At 36.1% G+C, this 24,123-nt stretch overlaps 1 protein-coding gene across 12 annotated transcripts in view; it reads right to left on the bottom strand.

Annotated features, from left to right (window-relative positions):
• HMBOX1 (homeobox containing 1) overlaps nt 1-24,123 on the bottom strand; it is a 182,794-nt gene that overhangs the window by 14,467 nt on the left and 144,204 nt on the right. The gene's annotated exons all lie outside the window — the stretch shown is intronic.

Raw genomic sequence — 24,123 nt, 5'->3', positions numbered from 1 at the left:
AGGAGTATTATATGATCAAACTTATTTTGTAGGGCAGTTATCTCTGGTGATACTATAGGCAAAAGCCAGTTAGGCAGCTGTGGTAACAGCTGAGGAGAGGATCTGAAGTAGGCTAAGGCATGGAAATAGAGAGGAAAGATGAGCTTAGAGACACTTCAGGGGCTTCCCTGGTGGCGCAGTGGTTAAGAATCCGCCTGCCAATGCAGGGGACATAGGTTCGAGCCCTAAGTCTGGGAAGATCCCACATGCCGCGGAGCAACTAAGCCCGTGCGCCACAACTACTGAGCCTGCGCTCTAGAGCCCGTGAGCCACAACTACTGAGCCCGCGTGCCACAACTACTGAAGCCTGCGTGCCTAGAGCCCGTGCTCGGCAACAAGAGAAGCCCCCACTCACCACAAATAGAGAAAGTCCACACGTGGCAACAAAGACCTAATGCAGCCAAAAATAAATTTTTTAAAAAAAGAGCGAGAGAGACATTTCAGGATGGTAATAAAAATTCAAGACAGCCTCGCTTCCTGGGTTTAGGCACCCCCTCCCTGCCCCACCACCAAAAGAGACAGCTTTAGGAACAGTACGCACTATTCATTATTCACCTTCAAGCATTTTAAGCTTAAGTTATGTCAAAGGAATAGATAATTTCTACTGTTACCAGGTGGATAAATTGTAGGAGAACTTGGTTCTAAGACTCTAAAAGGGACCTGTTTCTGAAATATACTTCTTCTGTCCCATATAAGAATGTTTATAGCCCTAGACATTTTATAAGACAAAAAGGGGAAAGAGATGTAAACAGAAATCTACAGGTAGTAACATAAGAGCGATAAAATAAATCCTAAGGGCACTACACTTTTATAGACAAAGGACATTGTCAGCTGAGTGATCAGTGAGTATCTTCACAGAGGGAAACCAAATGATCGCTTTGCAAGACACTGACAGCAAAGACTTAAAATGAAAAGTGGAAAAATAATTTACATGAGATGAGAAACCATAAGCTAGTAACAAATTGAAATGTCCTTGAGGCACCTTCATTTCAGTAACACTAAATCTATAAAAACTGCAGCCAGAAAGTTCCTCCTGTTGTGTCTTGGTGAGCATATAGAAGACAGGGAATGGCTCTCTAAGCAAGGGATAATGCCATGTAAATGAACTTTTTTTTTTTTCTTCTGTGCCTTTAAGTGAACTATCCCTCCTGAAGAGATATTTAAACCTCACCATTTTAGTAATTCAAAATAAGGTTTCAGGATTGTCATACACTGCTCACTATCTACAATCCAGTGCGCATTTCTTCATCACTAAGTAAAATTACTGGGTGGAGGGCAGGAAAGAGAGTAACATTAAACTAAAATATTGTGGAACCTAATTGTCCCATCTCCTCTCTGAGAGCATCTATGTATTAAATGATCTTCAGCAACAAACAAAATAATTTAAAACTTTCTTTTTTGGGGGGGGGTTGTTTTTAAACAACAGAGTGAAGGCAGAGATGAAAGAAATGGGAAAAGTTTCTTGAAGTACAGCAACTCTTTTTTGTTAATCCATAAAGGTCTAAGGAAGGAACATCCTCAGTTCACTTACACACCTGGACAGTGATATCCTACATTTTATCCAAAGATCTCAAAGCCCCTGTGATACTAATCATACCTAAAAATATACCTGAAAAATCATCAGGGGTCAGAGAGAAATAAGAGGGGCAGAGCTATAAATCAGCTATGCATATGACTCTTCATCATTCACTGTGGACTTCAGGGCAATAAGGGACTTTGAAAGATTATTCACTGATCAACTTCCACATTTGAGAAATGGAGACAATGACAAGCTTACACTTAATAAGCTCCCCAAAGTTACAGAGCTGGCTAGCATTACAGACAAGCTCCTTGACTTCCAGTCTCATGCTCTTACCACTCCTGCTTACTAAAGAAGTCGCTGGATGTAGTGGGTTGAAGAGTGTCACCTGAAAATTCATGTCCACCTGGAACCTCAGAAAGTGATTGATCTTATCTGAAATAGGGTCTCTGCAGATGTAATTTTGGGAAGGATCAAAATGAGGTCAAGCTGGGCCCTAAATCCAACGAGAGTGTCCTTACAAGAGAAAAAAAAGAACACAATCAGAGGAGACAATGAGGAAATGAAAGCAGACACTGGAGTGATACATCTACAAGATAAGGGATGCCAAGGAGCGCTGACAACTGACAGAAGCTAGAAGAGAGGTGTGGGAGGGTTTCTACCATCAGAACCTCCCAAAGGAACCAATTCTGCTGACACCTTTTGTTCTAAGTCACCCAGTTTATGGAAATTTGTTATGTCGGCCCTAGAAAACTAATACTCTGGGTAAACAGGATCAGTACAAAAAGAATGGATGGGCTTAAGAGATACTGTGATTCAACTATCATAACTTGATGGACATTATTTCACTATAGAAATACACCTGGCAAGTAGACTGGAATAAGCAGCTATTTCTGTAAGTAGTCTGTCAGCAGCTGAATAAGGCATTCTTTGAAAGTCTGGTCAAATACAGAAAAATTCTAACTTCAATTCTTTTTCCTCCTGTAATCCAAATTGGACTGCTACCCTTCTTTTGATGCTTAACACTGTCCTCCATTTGAACAGTTTTCATACTAAACCCCCAATTCAAAGCTTTATTAACTTTTTTAGATTGGCTATTTCATGATAATGGAGCTAAGAGACTGCTGTATTCATCTGTATCTTTACAATTAATGCAGCATTGACTTTTAAAAATCTTGGAACAGTAAATGCAGATAAATATTTCTGTAATACAACAGAGATTATCAATATTAAAAAATCTGCTAAGAGATGTATAATAAAACAAGTATACTAAAATTATGGTAGAATCTAGGTGATAACTGTGAAATTCTTTTAGCTCTGCTGTACATTTAAAATTTTTCACAATAAAATATTGGGAAAACAGTAATTGGTAACATTAATAAGATGATAAAATGCTAGGAGCACCTCCATTAAATCAGAAGGCAACAGAGCTCACCATCCCCAATACAACCTTTACTTTTGTTACAATTTAATGTTTTTTCTGAAAGTCGCAGTACAATAAGGCATGAAACAGAATTAAGAAACAAACTGGGAAGGAGAGCCACAAAAATATCAATTGCATATTATATTATACCAAGAAAGCCAAGGGATAAATTCAAATTGCCTCAGAAGTAATCAATCAGATGGCTGGGTACTAAACAGGCCAACAAAAATATCAAAACTTTCCTATGCATCAATAATAAGCAATTGGACAACCTAACAGAAAAAAAGGCCTCTATTCATGAGAGCAAGAAAAATGAGAATTAAAATTAAAATGCCTAATAAGAAAAATATAGAAACCATACAAAAAACTAAAAAATATAACACATTCCTAGATAAGAATGAATAATGACAATGTCATTTCTTCCCAAATTAATTTTTAGGTTTAACTTCAATGAAATTTAACTTCAATCACATATTTTTCTTCCCTCTTTTTTTCTCAGTGGGAGTGGTATGAGTCAACAATACTATTTGAATGTTTGCCTGAAAAAACAGATGAAAATGGTTAAGAACATTTTGAAAATGGTAATTAATAGGCCCTCTCTTGTCAAATATTGTGAAATTGTATGATAATCAGAACTGTGGTTCAAGAATTGTTGATAAGATCAATAGAACCAACAAATATAATAACTTTATATGCAAGAAAGAAAGAATTTTAAATCTAAGAAGAAAGGGAGAATTGGCTATCTGGAAAATAAGACCAAACTAGACCTTCACCTTATAAACCCAATATTTTATGGCTAAATGTAAAAGAAAACATCTGAATGAGGAAGCATACATGATGGAGGCAGTCACACAAGAATAAAAGCACTGGATTTATCTACATTTAAATAAAAAGTTAAATAAATTCCAAATATATAGCAGAAAGGGTTAATGATCTCATTCTACAAAGAGTTAGCATACAAGCCAATAAGAAAACATGAATACACAATAGAAAAATGGGTAAAGGAAAAGAACAAACACCAAAAGATGAAGTATGAATGATTAATAAACATATTAAAATATTTAGTCTCACTAGTAATTGAAGAGAAGTTTAAATGTAGACAAAACTAAAACTGCTTTTCACCTACCCAATAAGTAAAATGAAGTTGATTTTCACTCACTAAAAAGATTACGGTATGCAGGGAAGGCAGGCTGTGGTGACAGGAGCAGTGCATGCTCAAGGCCACTGTTGGTGATGTGAGTAAATTCAGCTTTTTGTAGGGAGCTGGTAATATAGCCAAACATATCATTATTCTTAAGACAAAAGGTAAGAACAAGGGTGTCTGTGTCAGAACTATTTAACAGGACAAAACTGGGAAGACTTTAAATGTCTAATAAAATAATAATGGTTAAATATGATTATGGTATAGGCATTTGAAAAAAAAGGAGCCATTTAAAAAAATCATGTTTTCAAAGAATACTAAATGACATCAGAAAATGTCAGTGAAAAAAAGCAGTTTACAAAACCAGATATGAGTTATTCTAATTGTGTTTAAAATACAGATAAGATAGAAACACTAAATGTAAATGTACCAAAATATTTTTAGTGGTTATTTATGAATAGAAATATTATTGTCTTCTTTATACATTGTTTTCCAAATAGTTTACAATGTGTTACTATTAATTTTCTAATAAAAAACATTACCCCAAATAAAAAATAAACTGGGTTATGTAATATTACAAAAACCTAACTCAGATTAATTTTATAACTGCTTTTCAAAATACTTTTCTTTCTTTTACCATCCCTGTATCTGTTTACAAACTGGCAACATAAGCAGTTATGAAGTTAGGACCTGAGCTAGCTAGATACAGCTGTCAACACAAATATCCAACTGCAGGGGACTGGGTAACAAATTATGGTATATTCTTATACAAAATTCTTTTGCTTAGAAAGATATACAGATATATACATAACACAAAAAAATGGCTAAAAAGAAACATACCAAAATGTTAATGATTATCTCATTAAGCACATTTAAATTTTCCTCTTTATATTTTCTTGCATTTCTCCATTGTTTATATATGTGCTTATTTTGTAATTAAAAAGGCATTATTTGAAAATAAAGTTTGCTGTCCCAAAGCATGTACAAAATAGAACTGCACAAAATTATTTTTAAATAATAAATTTCTTAGTTTTTCTTAATGCCTTTTGGCAACAAATTCACACTTTAAACATCTGTTTTGCAAACACACTAAAGTATGACAAACAAAAGATGTTCTACACTAATGTATTTTTTATAAATAAAGTTCACTTTTAATTCTACAGAATTAAAATAAATAATGGCTCCCTCCAAATCAAACTTTTGGAAGGTTCACAAGACCTTCCAAGTAAAAGCTAAAATATGAATGAGTTCTATTATAGAAGAAGCTGTAAGTTTTCAAGACTTTGCCGCCTCTTAAAGTTTTAGAATAGAAAAACCTGTGAAAATGGAAGACTTTAAGTGGAAAAATTAGTATTGGCCTATGAAGAGATTAAACGCTTCAGATATGAGAAGTTGAATTTTAGAATCCCAATGCAATGGAATCCCATAACACCATTCATTACACATGGTTTTAGATATACCACACAGTAGATCCTGACAAAGAATGAAGGGAGACTTGCTCAAGGTCACACAACCCAGAACTCAAGCTTCCTGATTGAGTTCACTGGCTCACAGGGCTCACAGGAATGGTGGTCATTATTTAGCTATGACATAGGACTGTTTCAGACTTCCTTTAAGACACAAATCTCTGTAGCAATCAATCACCTAAATCAAACTCCTATAAATTTCACAAGCGCTCCCAGAAGCAAAGATGTGACAGCATTAGTAAGATACCCATGACAGCCCCAGGACCGCAGCTATACCTAGGGGCTTTTTCCTCCTGGGAAAGGAAACCTGATTGCTCTGGAGACAACAATAATAACACTGAGCTACCTTTTTTCCCTGGGCAGAGGAGAATTTAATAAACTCTAGGACTTCTCCTTTGAAACACAACATCCATACACATTTAAAGACTATGTATATAGCACAGTTAATCTACTGTAGAAGAGTTATTAGTAGGACCTCTTCAGACACTAGCACCAAAAAAAGCTTCCAAGTCCTTCTCAGGATGGTCTTTCTTCACTAATGTAAAAAAGAAAATTCCATACACGATACAATTATGGATACCATGTATGAAACGTTCCGTAATACAAAATTTTCATCTCCCGAGGTCCTTCACTGCAAAGATTCTATGTTTAAATGTTATATTTACTTGAAGCATGCTAACTGCCACTAGACCTTATTTGCCATTTAATAAATAGATTTCAAGACTAACAGTGAATTTAGGAACTGAGTTTTTAATACATTTTAGCCTATCACTAAGCCTTAGAAACAACACAGGCTTATCGTTTGTCCAGTGACATGCAGCCCTAAATGAAGTCCTACCACGGTAGAGATTTGGTGTGAGTTTTATTACTACTTGACAATATAGAGCAAGTTTTCCTTCTAATATGTATTACCTTTTTAGTCATCAGTCTTTCTATGAAGACTGTGAAAAGAAGAATGGAGAAAATTTTCTGGAGTCATCAGGCAAAAACAGTAAAACTGACAAATTCTAACCACCTTAAAGAAAAACCACTGAGAAATAGTATGGTATTTCTCTTGAAACATGTCTCTTGATTGCATATCACTGAATTCATTAAATGTTTGCTCAACCCTCCATTTTATTTTAATAAGAAAAAGAACCTGCACAAGAGGGCAGTGTTTGGTTTTGCTGGTCCATGGATTTCCTAGTTTCCTAATGAAACTACCAAATGTGAGTGATAATTACATGAAGTTCATACCAGTGGAAACTCTGGTACCTTGGAGAGTGAACTGCATCTACCAGAACTTACACTGTCAAAGCATGAAAGCTGGTGTGCCCCTTGCTGCCTCTGCTTCTGGCTGGAAGCAGCTGTATCATCCCCTCTGTTTTGACAGCCTTTGCTAGTAGGAATTAGGTTTACAAAAAAGATTTGTAAGGTGATCTGGAATTAAGTTTCTTACACTTGGTGTACAAGTTGTCCTGAGGCAGGGAGCCTGTTTTTAAATATAAAGCACTGAATTACAAACTGGCCACTTACCAATCTGACACTACTGACCAACAGTTTACTATAATATGAAGATCAATAGAACAAGACTGATAACAATCAATCCATTGTCTCCTGCATGGGTTTTTTTTTATGATTAATACTATGCTTCTGCAAAATGACTACCTCTACCATAAAAGGATATGGTCTGTATCTAAAATGAGAACTTGTCCTCCTGAGGGAGGTCTCAACAAATAGCAAACCAAACATGGCCAACAGCATAGATTCTTTAGAGAATCAGAGGTACATTGGTTGGAGAATATTCTGATACCTCCCTGAAGAGGGAGAAACACAATATCTTGTACTTAAAGGTACTTGCTACTTTCTCTTAAACCTACTTTTAAATCTCCTGTGTTATGGGTTTGCTACTGTTTTTAGTTTAGTCAAACTACCCAGGATATACATAAATGACTGCTAATTGCCTTTTAAAAAGTCGAATTAATTCTTGTTAACACTTGACAAAAAACATGCTACTTACATTAATATTGCCGGAACTGAAAGGTTATCTTACCAATTGTGCGCAAGATAAATAAATTTCTTCACAGTGATACAAGAGCAAATTTGGGATATAGTCATATTCCAAGGAAGGTATTTTGATGACATACTAAGGTTTCTGCCCCCAGAAAGATGATAATTATAGGATAGTCTCAAAACGGTTAGAACTATAGGGCTGTCTGGCTTTGAAGTGGATGACGTGACAAAGTAGGAACCAATAAAACAGAATATTTGGATGAGGCACTATTATGATTGAGATTTCTATGGTACACAGGTTTTCAAAAAGACCACTTTTAGATGCTTTCTATCACTGAAATTACATGGTGCATGCACAATTCTTCAACCAAAAGGCAACTAAAACAGAAGTAGGATATTTACCCACAAGTTCATATTCTACTAATTTGAGATCTTCAAACATCAAGCAAACACTTACGCAAACCTTGGTACATGCTTTGAATCTTTAGTCTATCAACAATGATTTCCGAATGCACTATTATAAGGGCCATATCTATCTGTCTTGTTAATCACTGTATCCCAACCAGTGTCTAGCATAAGGAGTGGTATGAAGTAGAAGCTCAATAAACATTTGTTGAGTTTATAAAAGAAAAAGCTCACTCATTTTCTGTGAAGATTTTCTAGTTGGTCTATAACCTGGTCTCCATCAGTATTAATATTTATAATATGATGTGTATAACTCTGCTTCTGGGATGAATCATATCTTTATTGGTGATTCCTTACATGCAACATCAATACTTACACCAAACTACACTTCATTTCTTTGTAAACTGTGGCCACAGAACAACATGAGGAACACGGGGTCTTTGGTCCTGTTTAATTAGCTCAGGAACTAGAGAAATGAGGGGTCTGTTGTTTGCACAAAATGAAACTGCTGGCATATCTTCTATACAAGGATGGGGAGAATTTTTAATCAGCCTCAAAAAAATGGTGATAATTTCTCTTTTGGCTATTTCTGTTTGACCAAAAAGGAACCAGGAAGTATAATTTGCCAATTTTAAAATGCATTTAAGGACAGTTCATCTTCTTACTGGCTATGAGAAATGGATTGGGATAACTTTACCTGTCAATAAGTGGGAAAGTTTTGTTGTCTTTTTCCTCAAATAGTCTAATGGATTGAAATGAGGTCATGTTCAGGCTCCTGCTGTCTTAAATAAATGTTAAGAACTTCCTTCTATTTGCAGAGATACAGGAGGTGTAGTTCATTATGTTCCACCTGAGTCATTCCATAAGGAGTATTAAAGAGGTTAAACTCTTTTTAAAATTCATCTTCCAGCATCCATTAATTCCAAAATTTATAATGTATTCTTGCAGCATTTTCTATCCTAGGACAGCAATGACATCAGAAGAGAGGGAAAGGAAGACCAGCTTGCCAGGGGTTGCAATGACGGCAAGGCGACCCTTAGATTTTACAGGACCCAATTCCACTCCCACAAAGTGTATTTTGTGGGGGAAAAATAGTAGTGATCAGGCTAAGGAAAAATGACATTGAGGCCTTGAAAAGTATTTTTTCTGCTGTTTCTGAATCATTTCGAGTGGATCACTTTAAATTATTGAATTATTGTTTCTTGCTGAATTGAATTGAAGGCCTTACAATTTTAACAAAATTAGAAAATACTGTATTACTCTACCCCGACCCCAAGTCTAATATGTCTGGCAGGGGAGATGGGCGACACCACTTCCTAATTTTCTTAAAGTTGTAGGGTCTTCTTAAATAGTCAATTCAATCAAGTTCAAGCAACACTTACTGATGTCAGACTTTATGCAGAGCACTGTGCTAGCCTAGGAACCCGTTGGGTGTAACCAAACCCTTGTCTGCAGGGGCACATAAACTATGTCACTGAAGTACCAGGTAAAATTTACTCAACAGATGGCGAAATAATTCATTCTGGTAAAGATATAGCTCAAATTTTCTTCCTAACAATGCACCACTATAACAGAAGTCAGTAGGAAAATGGATTCTATAATTTTATAATAATACAAGTCAGCAGGGGAAAAAATGTTTAAATTGAAAATGGCTGGAATTTCAACTTATTTCCTTGCCACATAGAAAAGGGAATACCATTTAGGCTCCTATCGTTAAAAAGGAAGACTGAGAAGATTTCCAAAACAATTTTTTTCTTTCCTTTTTCCTTTTTCTTTTTCTTTTTTTTTGGTCATGCGACTTGCGGGATCTTAGTTCGCCGACCAGGGATTGAACCCAGGCCCTCTCAGCAGTGAAAGCGCAGAGTCCTAACCCCTGGACCACTGGGGAATTCCCAAAACAGTTTCAATTTTTTAATCCCAGGATGTTTTTACAAATATTAGACACAAAAATCTACCTCTACCCTCCAAAATAATTTTGAGTCCCTGTCATAAAAGAACTATTATCAGTGCTTTATATGTGAGAGGAAAGTGGCACAAACAACCTAAAAAATGGCTTAAGAGATTTTTAGACCAACCATATTTCAGCATGGATGCAAATATGAATGCTTGAGAAAGACAAATGCTACAACTGTGGCAAGACAAGGGTTTTCTACAATCTGGATACAACCTACTTCCCCAGCCTCACTTCCTGCCTGACTAACCATATACTCCAGTTACCTAATTTTTCATGCCTCTGTGCCTTTGCATATACTGCTTCCACCGCCAAGAATGCCTTTCTTCCTTTTCCCAACGCATCAAAATCATACTGCTACCCAGGACCCAGCTTCAGTGTCACCTCAGTGTTGGCTTCCCTCACACCACTCTCCTCTATGTCCTACTGTACCTGGTACCTATCTCTTCTGAGTTTTTTTAAACCTGACTCTTCCACTAGACTGAGACCTACTAGAGCAAAACCTTATCTTTAAATATGCTTCAGCACTCATGTAGTGATTGGCACACAGGTGATTAATGACTTTCTTTTGAGTAAAGAAAGGCTAAATAGACGTTTATTGGCTGAGGCTTAGGAATACAGAAAATGGTAACTCTTCAGAAAATTCCACTTGAAGAAACCCAGAATTCTTCTTGAAAGTTCTTATTTGTTTAGTAGGAATAGATTTGTTAAACACCTACTATGTGTGTCATGTACCACAGGTATGACTTCACATGCACCATTGTTCAGTATTTTTCTTATTTATGTATGTATGTATGTATGGCTGAGTTCGGTCTTTGTTGCTGCACACAGGCTTTCTCTAGTTGCGGGGAGCAGGGGCTACTCTTCGCTGTGGTGCGCGGGCTTCTCTTGTTCTGGAGCACAGGCTCTAGGCATGTGGGCTTCAGTAGTTGTGGCTCACAGGCTCTAGAGCGCAGGCTCAGTAGTTGTGGCGCACGGGCTTAGTTGCTCCATGGCACGTGTGATCTTCCCGGACCAGGGTTCGAACCCATGTCCCCTGCATTGGCAGGTGGATTCTTAACCACTGCGCCACCAGGGAAGCCCCATTGTTCAGTATTAAATCACAGCACTCCTATAAGATAGGTTTGATTATTACTGTCATTTTATAGCAAGGAATTTGCCTAAGGATACACAGTTTGAGTAAGAAAGACAGTTGAGACTAGCATCCCAGTCTTTCTAACTAAAAATTCTGTTCTTCCATAAATGACCCAGAATTGCCAAAGCAATCCTGAGGAAAAAGAACAAAGCAGGAGGCATAACCCTCCCAGACTTCAGACAATACTACAAAGCTACAGTAATCAAAACAGCATAGTATTGGCAGAAAAACAGACATATCGATCAATAAAACATAATAGAGAGCCCAGAAATAAACCCACACACCTACAGTCAATTGATCTTCCATAGAAGAGGCAAGAATATACAACGGAGAAAAGACACTCTCTTCAGCAAGTAGTGGTGGGAAAGCTGGAGAGCTGTATGTAAATCAATGAAGTTAGAACACACCCTCACACCATACACAAAAATAAACTCAAAATGGCTTAAAGACTAAATATAAGACATGACAACATAGGAACTTCCCTGGTGGTCCAATGCAGGGGGCCCAGGTTTGATCCCTGGTCAGGGAACTAGATCCCACATGCTGCAACTAAAAAAGATCCCACAACTAAAGATCCTCCATGTTGCAACTAAAAAGATACCACATGCCACAATGAAGATCTCACACGCAGCAATGAAGATCCAGCATGTTGCAACTAAGACCCGGAACAGCCAAATAAATAAATCAATTAATTTTAAAAAGATATATTTAAAAAAGAGACATGACACCATAAAATTCTTAGAAGAGAACATTGGCAAAACACTTTTGGACATAAATTGTACCAATGTTTTCTTAGATCAGTCTCCCAAGGCAGTAGAAATAAAAGCAAAAATAAACAAATGGGACCTAATCAAACTTAAAAGCTTTTGTACAGCAAAGAAAACCATAAACAAAACAGAAAGACAACCTACGGACTGGAGAAAATATTTGCAAATGATGAGACCAACAAGGGCTTAATTTCCTAAATATACAAACAGCTCACACAACTCAGTAACAAAAAAACAAACAACCCAGGCTTCCCTGGTGGCGCAGTGGTTGAGAGCCCGCCTGCCGATGCGGGGGACACGGGTTCATGTCCCGGTCCAGGAAGATCCCACATGCTGCGGAGTGGCTGGGCCCGTGAGCCCTGGCCACTGAGCCTGCGCATCCGGAGTCTGCGCTCTGCAACAGGAGAGGCCACAACAGTGAATGGCCCATGTACCGCAAAAACAAACAAACAAACAAACAAACAAACCCAATTGAAAAATGGGCAGAAGACCCAAACCTATATTCCTCCAAAGAAGACATACAGATGGCCAACAGGCACATGAAAAGATGCTCAACATCACTAATTATTAGAGAAAAGCAAATCAAAACTACCAAGAGATACCATACCACCTCACAACAGTCAGAATGGCCATCATCAAAAAGTTTACAAACAAATGCTGGAGACGGTGCGGAGAAAAAGGAACCCTCCTACACTGTTGGTGGGAATGTAAACTGGTGCAGCTACTATGGAAAACGGTATGGAAGTTTCTTAGAAAACTAAAAATAGGGTTGCCATATGATCCTGTAATCCCACTCCTGGGTATACATCCAGAGAAAACTGTAATTCAAAAAGATACATGCAGGACTTCCCTGGCAGGCCAGTGGTTAAGACTTCACCTTCCAATGCAGGGGGTGCAGGTTCGATCCCTGGTTGGGGAGCTAAGATCTCACATGCCTCATGGCCAAAAAACCAACACATAAAACAGAAGCAGTACTGTAACAAATTCAATAAAGACTTAAAAGAAATAAAATTTAAAAAAAAAAAGATACATGCACCCCAGCACCCCAATGTTCACTGCAGCACCATTTACAGTAGCCAAGCATGGAAACAACTTAAATGTCTATAGACAGATGAATGGATAAAGAAGATGTGGTACACATATACAATGGAATACTACTCAGCCATAAAAAAGAATGAAATAATGCCATCTGCAGCAACCTGGATGGTCCTGGAGATTACCATATTAAGTGAAGTAAGACAGAGAAAGGCAAATACCGTATGATATCACTTATATGTAGAATCTAAAATATGACATAAATGAACTTATCTACAAAACAGAAACAGACTCACAGACAGAGAACAGACTTGTGGTTGCCAAGGGGGAGGTGGTGGAGAAGGGATGGATTAGGAGTTTGGGACTAGCAGATACAAACTAGGATATATAGAATGGATAAACAACAGGGTCCTGCTGTATAGCATAGGGAACTATATTTGGCATCCTGTGATAGACCATAATGGAAAAGAATATGAAAAGGAATATATGTATAGTTATAACTGAATCACTTTGCTGGACAGCAGAAATTAACACTATGTTGTAGATCAAGTATACCTCAATAAAATAATTTTTAAAAACAATCTGTGTGGGCTTCCCTGGTGGCACAGTGGTTGAGGGTCCGCCTGCCAATACAGGGGACATGGGTTCGTGCCCTGGTCTGAGAAGGTCCCACATGCCGTGGAGCGGCAGGGCCCGTGAGCCATGGCTGCTGAGCCTGCACGTCCGGAGCCTGTGCTCCACAAAGGGAGAGGCCACAACAGTGAGAGGCCCGTGTACCACCAAAAAAACCAAACAAAAAAACCCACCAATCTGTGTTCTTAACCACTATATTATCAGAAACAAATAGAAAGACAAAAACTAACATAAAATGTGCAAACTATTCGACATTTAGGGCAAACCATTTATTTAAAAGTTTTATTGCTGCTCCCAATCTTTATCTTTGTATGTGTATTCCTTTTTCATTATTGTAATAATGCAATTTTTCTTCTATCGCTTAACATTATTTCATTTACAGTTTTCTTCGAATTTATACAGGCCACATCCGTTACTTTACCACTACATTCCATGTAATAACTTAGCGGCTTGCTAAAAAGCTATCATGGTTAAATGTAAAGAAGTTAAAAAAAATTCACTGAATTTCCTATGCAAAGTCACTGTCTTAGTCATACACGTGGTCTCTGATCTCAGATACGAAAAAGATATTTTCTTTAGCTAGTCCACTCAATTCAGCAGCAACATAACAAAGAAGAAAATAAGGTGTAAGTTTCTTTGCAGCTGTAAAATACTAAAGAAAGTTTTACTCTTAGAGATAAAATGAAAAATAGGAGAAGCAAATTTTTTTCTCAGCAGTGAGAAATGTTTTTAGTTTTTTCATTTTATAAGGAAGAAGGAAGTAATTCTCATTACCCAGACTGATAAAAGGTAGGTGAACAATGATTTCTCCGCATTTTCAGGTTGCAATACCCTTAAGGTATTTCATTACTATAAACAGAGAAATTGAGGGACCAAAGTACAAGCTGATTGCCAAACAAGGTGCCAAGATAAATTATGTGGATATATATATATATATATATGAATGACGTCCTAGATAACTGGTCTTCTCATAGAACTGTTATCATGGAGGTGATTTTGTTCTTTGAAGTTAGTCTATTCATTCATGTAGTTATACAAAGCACCAATTATTTTTCAAAGATTTACTTCTAGGGTGAGAAGATTTTCCTAACAAAACCCACAGTCTTAAAGGGAACAAAGGTTCCACACATAACAAGAAATTACTTAAAATCATACAGCAATGCAATTTTGAGAATTATAAGGGCCCTTAGAAATTATATAACATTTACTAATTCTTTGAAAAATAAATATTGATTAATTTGCTTTTTAAGTGAAACAGGAGAAAAATACTTTATTCAGTAAGTTTAAGAAAAACTAAAGCATATACTGAAGTTTACATTATGATCAACTAAGAAGCAACTAAGAAGAACAGAGGTGGGAGGGTAGGAAGCATACTTAAAAGAAAGTGTGAGAAGAAGAAAGAAAAAACTGAATAGAAATTTTTATAGCAAACTAAAGAACAGAAAGTGAGGAACCTCGAGGAAGATACAGAAAGGAATTTAGGAGGGAAAAAGGAAGATTAAGAGGGCCTGAAAGAAATGACATGAATAAAGAAACACAGACAAGAAGACAGTTAAATGCAATAAGGACTTTCGTTTTATTCATCTGTGCATCCCAATTCTTAGCATACAGCCTAGCACATAGCAGACACTCAATAAATGTGTATCTAACAAAAAATAAAGAAGAGAAAGAACAGAAAAGATCAACATTATGCTTAAAAAAATTCTATGGTTCATATGGCTATGGGTTCAAAATAAGCAACTTAAACTCATTTCTTCTGGAGTTTAGCCAAGTTAATTAACTTCTTAATTCTTGTTTTAAAAGACAAACTGAACTAGATGATCTTTAGGGTCTTTCCCTCTGCAGAAACGGTGACCAAATACAAGTAAATGAAATCAAGGGAAGGTTCTTAAATGTTGCTTAAACCGAATCAGTGGTCAGCAGATGCAATTTATATATTTTTGTACAACAGAGGTAAAACGGTCCCTTTATTGTTCACATGGCACAAGCTGTCATTCAAAGAAACATCTGGATGGGTCTCAATCTCTCAGAAGAGCAATATTAGAAAAGCATTTATAAGCATTTCTGCTCCAATTTTTTTGTGGCTAGGTGTAATCTTACTGAAATGAGAAGTCTCTTATACTCCATGGATTTCTGTATAGTATGAATGATACCAAATGATACTGGGACACTACACTACCCAAAATAATACAGAAGGATACTGCTAAGGAGGAAAAGGTGATTATTTTTCCCTTTTACAAAGTAATAGGATTCTCTTCAAGAGATAGAGTGCTTTTTTTAAAATGAGGGAAATTTTTACTAGGAGAACAAGCAGTTATTTCTCCATTTTTACAGTAATTAGGAAACTGTCTAAAACTATATAAAGCAAAACAAGATAAAAACATTAAAAGAAAATGTGGCTTCATGACTTAAGAAAGATGAAGTGGAGAAGACTTCCTGTGTAAAAAATTTTTTAAATCACACAGTAGTAATTAAAGGTAATAAAACAATAATGGGAAGTGGTGCCATGAAACTAGGGCAGGTTAATACCATTTGAGACTACTATAAAAGAACATAGAAGAAACATCTTCCAGAGCCACTTCAAGTTTGAACCTATGCGACTCTCTGTCTTTATTTTAGTTACACATACAAAAGTGTACACCATATATCATCAAAATTCATCATATTTCAGAGTCAGAAGACTAGGAAAAGGAATATTCCCTCAGGTCAGGGTTTCGATGACTGGCAAAATACTAGCAAGCTTCCATTGCAGTTTCTGAACCACACCCAGTCTGCAGTTAAATATAGAATTTAGTTTCTGGAACTATTGGTCTTCTTAACCTTCACAGTCCAAGTACTCACTGAAAAAATTGAAAGTAAAACAGAGAAAGGAAAGAGACTGAAACTAAAATCCAAGTACTAATAAACTGTCCTGGGAAGAATTCCAAAATGTGGTAAATAACAAGAGAATTAAATTACAGAAACCTCAAGCAAAATTCTAGAAACAGACTTTACAAACAGATTTGTCTCTTCTATGCTGATTCTCCCAGGATGTACAACAGACTTATATAAAATGCATTTGTGTACTAGACCCAGGTCTCTAATTCAGATTACACATTCAGACTGTATATAACATGTCAGGTTAATAGCAGTGACACCAAATTTAGAGCTATGATTTAATTTTGGTTTATTATAGCATTGTGGTTGTGAAGTTATTTTTGTTGATAAAGAATAACTTTTATCCTAAGAAACTATTTTTAGATGCTTAAATTTGGGGGGAAGAGACACTCTTAAGCTGAAATTTTTAATACGGATTCTTTGCTTGTTGGGGAGAATAATTAGGGTTAATCTTTTTGAGTTGTTTTGGAGATTGACAAAGGATAAAACAACAACATCAAAAATGTTTTCCTTATAATTTCAGAACATTCTGGGCTTTAGAAATGATTTTGTTTTATAATAGCTCACTGAAGATGAATATGAAAAGAATCTAAGAGTAAAAAAACAAATGATAGGTATGCTGTTTCCATAAAAAACAAAACAAAACCATGAAATAGTTTTAATTACAAATGCACAGAGCGATACTCATTTTGCCTTCATTTTCCTGGACACACCCAGATACTGACTCATCATTCAGCCACTTTGATGAAAAATAACAGCAATAAGTAACCTATATACAGAGATCTGGTTCCAAAGTGGGTACTCTTAAGCATTATACTCTATTGCTGCTACATGTCACAGGGTGCTCTTATTTATTCCTGTATCTAGTCAAAGCCTTCTTCAAGTTGTTGCTTCTCTTTCTATCTTGCTTAATTGGGCTGAAAAACCTATATATGGAGATTTGAAGGTTTCTTTCATCTTCTCCCTTGAGACCAGAATAGGTACAATAGCCAGGTCTCACACTTTTGTGTCCTGGTCAAATATCCGAACACTCCAAAGACATACCTGTTTCCAGAGCTGAAAGAACACCCAGTCTGAATGGCAGAAAGGTTAAAAAGGAAAGAGTACATCAGAAGCTTTGATTTTAGGCCATAAGGCCTCCACAACTTCTGACCATAAACTCTAAAGACTATTCAGTTCTACTAGGTTCATCATCATCCTTTACTTCTTCACCCTGAAATGTATCCCTTCTCTCCATCCCTAGCACTTTGCCTCATACCTAGTAAGTACTTTGTTGAATAAATGAACAAAAGAACAGTTAGGTTTGCTGAATAAAAATCATATTTGAGTCTTACATTATATTATTTGTACATGCAGGTATTTCAGACATACAATATAGATGATGCTCCTTCCCCTTGTGAATATGTAAACTACTTGAGTTTAGCCTAGCTCAGTGCTAGCACATAACAGATGCTCTATAAATAAGTGATTGAATGAATAAATATTAGTCAATTATCTAATTCTATTTTGTCCATTAAAATCTAGTCAAGTCTGCTTTAAATAATAACAACAAAAATCTTTATGGAAAATTTCAAAACTACACAAATATACTATACCCATGAACTCCCATGTACCTATTATCCAGCTTCAACAATTATCAATCATTTTTCCATTTTTGTTTTATCTTTCCCTCTTTACAATCTCCATATGCTCTTAAGCAAATAGAAGGTTACATCACACGTTAATCTAGTGGCATGAAACATCAGCGTTAATAAGGGTCAAGTCATACATTAAAAACAATTAGTGTACACCCAAATAAAATTATACCCCTCTTAGTTAATAAGGAAAACTCAAATCCATGGTTAGCTCTTTCTCAAGCTTGATATGTGGCCAGGCCACTTATTAGCTTTGTGGTCCTGAGAAGGTATTCAACCTCTTAGAGCCTTGGTTGCCTCATTAGAAAAAGAAGAACCAGGACTGTTATGAGGCTTAAATGTGGAGGATAAATATATGTGAAACTCCCAATACTGTACTAAATAACTGTTTCTTTAAAAAAAACAGCTATACTGAGATAAAATTCACATACCCCAAATTCACCCATTTATAATTCAATAGCTTTTAGCATATTCAGAGTTGTGTGAGCATTATCACAATCAATTTTAGAAATTTCCATCACCCCCAAAAAGAAACCCAACACTCCTTAGCTTTCATCCTCCCCTACAATATCCCTAACCTCCCCAGCCCTAGAAACTACATATCTACATTCTGTCTCTCTATAGGTTTACTTAAACTGGATATTTCATATAAAGGGAATCATACAGCATTGTCCTTTGTGACAATAAATGTTTCTGGAACTAGATATTTTAAAAGTCAAATATGTGGTACAGACAATGCAATGAGGTCAGAGAAGTGGAAAAGGCCAAAAAAAGGGGATTGAGATATATAGATATATATAGCTACTGTAAGCCAGGCAGGCACCACTAAGTTATGAGCTAGGAAATATTACTGAAGCGCTTTGGGGATGGTAAGGGGTAGGAAAATAGTATGTGTGTGTTATATGCAAACAGGTGGGTAGTTAGTGAAATTTTCCTCTGAGTCCTTCACTTTCCTCATTTAAATAGGAAGAAAGATCATCATGAGACTGAGGATGGGGAGTTTGCAGAGAGAACAAAGTGTGAAATAATTATTTAGGAGAGTGGGAAAGAATGAACCAGAAAGGTATAGTATGATTGTCTGGCAGAATTAAAGACTCACTTGAGGTTCATGGTCATGAATTTAAAATGAGATCAGTCAGAAGGGTTTTAAGTTTTTCTGCAGCCATATTTAGCCGCAAAAACGCAAACACAGTATAAGCAAAAATGTAGAAACAGAAGAGATGAATTTAAACTGGGTATATTCTTACTCATGGCTTTAACTGTACCTACTATATTGACGACTCCTAAATCTTCATTTCTAGAGCCAATGAAACCTCCTAGCACAGAAATCTTGAGGTGATTTCACAGTCAAAGCTCTAAGTGAAAGGAATTTAGGTAGAAAGGGAAGATTTGTTCAATACTAGTTATGAGAAAGGCATTCTACTATATGCTTTACATATATTATCTCACGTAACTCTCGTAACTCTTCCCATAATAACGAACTCCATTTTACAGAAAACTGAAATTCCTAAAGATTAACATTAGGTGAAACTGGGACTAAACCGTACATTCCTAAAGATTAACATAAGGTGAAACTGGGACTAAACCGTAAGTCTCTATGACTATGACTTTTTACTCTATCATAGTACTTAACTCTTCTTTTTATAAATACAGTAATTGGGGTTAAGAGACATTAAATGATTTGCCCAAAGTCAAACCATTTTCTAATGGTACAGATGTTGTCTCCCAGATGAACGCTCTTTGAGCATCACCATTACTAAACTCTCTTTTACACTTCCTGCTCTGTCATCTCTATGTTCAATCTGTAACTAGCTTAGGTTGTTCTTTTCTTCAAATTTTTTCTGGTATCTATTATCTTCTATCCACTTTCTTGCCCTTTGCTTTAATATCATAGCTTGGGCCCTCATCACTGATGCACAGATTACCCTAACAGCCTCCATCTATCCCTCCTCAACCCATTTACATATAAGCTAGTCACTTCTTTTCTCTGAGGCTCTTATATATAAACAATAAATAATAAGATATCCACAGTACAGAATCATGAAGATTAAATAAGCTCACTTATCATATAGAATAATTATCAATAAGATTAATAATTATACACTGTAAAATCCTACTGAAATGTAAGCTATTATTATCTTAAGTTATATGAGGGCAGACACTATAACTTACATTTATTTTACCTCGGCTCTAGGCATCTGGTATAAGTTCAGATGCACACTTAGCTGGCTGATGTCTTGCCGATCTTCCATACCCCTACTAACATTATCTAACAGACCAGTCTGGTCAGGTACAATCTCCTTTATGATAAAGCCTGAACACCAAAGCTATGGTATAATTAAGCATGGTCTTATTTAATTATAGAGTGCATAGTATGACTAAGTCCTGTATAATCAAAGTAGAGATGCTCCTGATGAAAAACCCTATCTTCCGCCACAGAAAAATCTCCTAACCTCATGCTATCCTTTCTATGACTGTCTAACTGGTGAACTCCTATCCATCATCCATCAAAATGCAGCCAAAATGTCACCACTTTGGTAGTCTTCCTGACTCTCTCCTCTGCTTGCCGGCATCTCATATGATCCCATAAATGTAATTACCCATTTTCATAATAGCATTCATTCCCCAGTTCTATAATTGCTTATATCAGAGTACCTCCCCAAGTTTGTGAGGAAATATATTTCTGGGCAACTGAAGAGTTAATGAGAGGAAAGTTCTACTTTATAGAAGAAGAACTCGAGCTTATCAGTGCAGAAGAAGTAAAAAAAAAAATTGGAATATAACCGTTTTGCAAACCTCTTATGAAAAAAGTGACTAGGAAAAAATCATCAATGGATACAAAACAGTGGTTCTCAATCCTGAGCGCCCTTTAGAATCACTTGGGAGCTTTTCAAATATACCTCTGCCTAGGTCCCACACCCAGAGATTACAACTCGGTTGGTCAGGGGTATAGCCTCACTGGTGTTTTTTAAGCTCCCGGCTGATCCTAATATGCAGCCGAGGTTAAGAATCACTGCCCTAAACTATGCTGTACACGGGGACCTTTCTAATAAGTGGATCAGGATGATAGCACTGAATCTACTGATTAACCTTATAGTTACTAAAAATGGGAGACAACCAGACATTATGCGTCTCCTTATACAACGTAATAGGAAGAACAAAGTACCAGTTATGTGCCAAAAAACTGAACCAGAATCTAATCAGGACTCTAGATCTAACTACCAGTCTACAGAAAATATGGGGTCATGTAATGAGACAGTAAGAGGATGTAACTGGCCAAATCTAAAATGTGGGAAAATCAACAGGACAAAATATCATGTTCTCTTTAACAAATAAACAGCATGGAAAACGTATGTCTGTGTGTGTCTGTGTGTTTATGTATGCATAAGAAACTGTTAAAATTAAGCGACTCAAGAGACCAAATGCCATGTGTAAAAATACATGTTTAATGAATAGGTGAATGAATGAATGAATGCTAATTAGAGAGAAAAGACCCATCATTATAAATGATGAATTATTAAATCTTGTACTTTGAAAAGCAGGGCCAGATGTGGAAAAGGATGCAGAAGCACAATAATTTTGTTATGTGAATTAGTGAAATATTTATCTGTTTCTGTCATGGTCACATAGAACATTTTCTAAAATATTTCAATGTACTTAATGTTTGCTTTTAAATTTATATTTGTATTTCCTTAAAATTTTGAGGAAAGAGAAAAATAGAAACAAATCATTATGGGTCAAATATAACCACTTTTTTTCTATTGGGGATGAGATACAGTTGTTCTGTATTAGAGCTGTCTGACAAAATTTTCTGTGATGATAGAAATGTCACATATCTGTGTTGTCTAAAACTATAGTCAGTAACCATACATGACTACTGGGTGCTTGAAATGTGGCTAGTGTGACTGAGGAACTGAATTTTAAATTTTTAAAAATTTATATAATTTAAATCTAAATAGCCACAGGCGGCCATGATCAGACAGCACAGTTCTAGATGACTATAGCTCTCCTTTCTATCTGCAATATTTTCCCCCTTCCTTTTGACCTAATTAAATCACCACATCCTCCCTTATCAATACAAGATCTTGAAGTACAATGTACCTTTCCTTTCCTACATGTATCACAATTGCAGTTTTACCTTGATTTGTATGAGTTTCATTAACTTCTGTTTCTCCAACGTGACTCTTTAGAAGGGAGTTTGTACCGCTGTCACTACAGTGACAATCAAATATTTATTAAGTAAATGTTACTATTAGATAACCTCATGTAGTTGAGTTTTTGTGATATATGAAGGCTTTACATTTCTCCTAGTCCCATGTGATTTGATCCAAAATTTAGAGCATCCTTTAACATGCACATAATATACATACAATGTGGAGAGAACCATACTATGAACCCCCAGGTAACATCACCTAACTATAGAAATCAGTAATTTACTGATACCACTCGTTTTATAGACACCCTAGCCCCTGCCTTTACGCCTTGTGTTATTGAGGTAAATCCCAGATATCACTTCATATTATACATTTTAATACATGTTTCTAAAAGACAAGAACTCTAATTTTTATAAATGTAGCACTGTTTACATATAAGTGACCATTATCATAACTGAAACAAGAATCATTATTTATCTATCCAGTGTTCAAATTTCTTCAACTGGCTGAAGATTTAAAAAAAAAAACAAAACACTTGAAGAAACTGAGTTATTATTCTTAGGGTCTCTCACACCATGAATCTGGTTGACTTAAACCCCTGTGGTGTTGTTTAACAGAATTTTGTTCCATATTTCCTAAAAACCTGGAGTTGGATCTAGAAATTCGATTTGATTCAGCTTCAATTTTGTTAGAAAGAATACTCTGTTGGTGGTGTCTTAACATCTTCTAAGTACATAATACCTGCTTGTATATCTTTATGGGATGTTAGCAGCTATCAATGATTATTTTCTGATAATAATGATACTCTAATCATCTTTTTTCCATTTATTAGTTGGAATTCTTCCTCAGGGAAAAACTTTCTGGTTAATCGAAGCTTATATGTGAAGAACAGGTTATATTTTAGAGATAAGGAAGCTAAAGCTCAGAATTTCTGACCTGAACAAAGTTACACAGCTGGTTAATGGCAAAGCCAAAATCAGGCTTCAGGTCTTCTGACTGAGTCAAATGCTCTTTTCAGTATACCATTTGATTGGTCAGATTGGATAACAGGAAAAAAAAATGTGAAGCTGGCTCAGTGTAAATATGTACATGCTTAGAATTTAAATCTAGTTTTAAACATTCAATTCCTTTCTTTTCTATTATTTAAATTATTGAGAAATCACAATATGAAAAAGTTCAATTGTTTTCACCTCTGCCTAATATATTCTTTTTCTCTACATTTTAATCTTAGGAAGTAAATACTTTTCTAATGGAAAATTACTACCTTATTGCATATAAAACTCTCCATCAAACCAAGATTCTGTAAACATTACTTATAGGTAGGAGACTAAAAGGATAATTATACTAAAGGATCCACCCTAAATATATTGAACATTTTATAAACACATTTAATTAACATATGATTTCCAATAGGAAAGACTGAAGCTAAGGTCAAATTCAAGTTTAAAAAGTACTGAGTACCGGGACTTCCCTGGTGGCGTAGTGGTTAAAAATCCGCCTGCCAATGTAGGGGATACGGGTTTGATCCCTGGTCCAGGAAGGTCTCATATGCCGCGGAGCAACTAAGCCCGTGCACCACAACTACTGAGCCTGTGCTCTAGAACCCTCGAGACACAACTACTGAGCTTGCGTGCTGCAACTACTGAAGCCCTCGCACCTAGAGCCCATGCTCCCCAATAAGAGACCCACTGCAATGAGAAGCCGGCGCACCACAACAAAGAGTAGCCCCTGCTCGTTGCAACTAGAGAAAGCCTGCACACAGCAACCAAGACCCAATGCAGACAAAAAAAATAGCTCAATTAATTTTTTTTTAAAGTGTAAAAAAAAAAATTGTCAAGGAAAAAAAATTGTAAAAAAAAACTGAAAAAAATAAATAAATAAAAGCACCACTATGGATCAGGTACTGGTGCTAGAGTCAGAGGATATGAAATCAAAGTCAAAAACATGTACTT

The sequence above is a fragment of the Kogia breviceps genome, chromosome 8 (genome assembly GCF_026419965.1).
Source record: "Kogia breviceps isolate mKogBre1 chromosome 8, mKogBre1 haplotype 1, whole genome shotgun sequence".
Taxonomy (NCBI): Eukaryota; Metazoa; Chordata; class Mammalia; order Artiodactyla; family Physeteridae; genus Kogia; species Kogia breviceps.
This window is presented reverse-complemented; position numbering and strand designations above follow the sequence as displayed.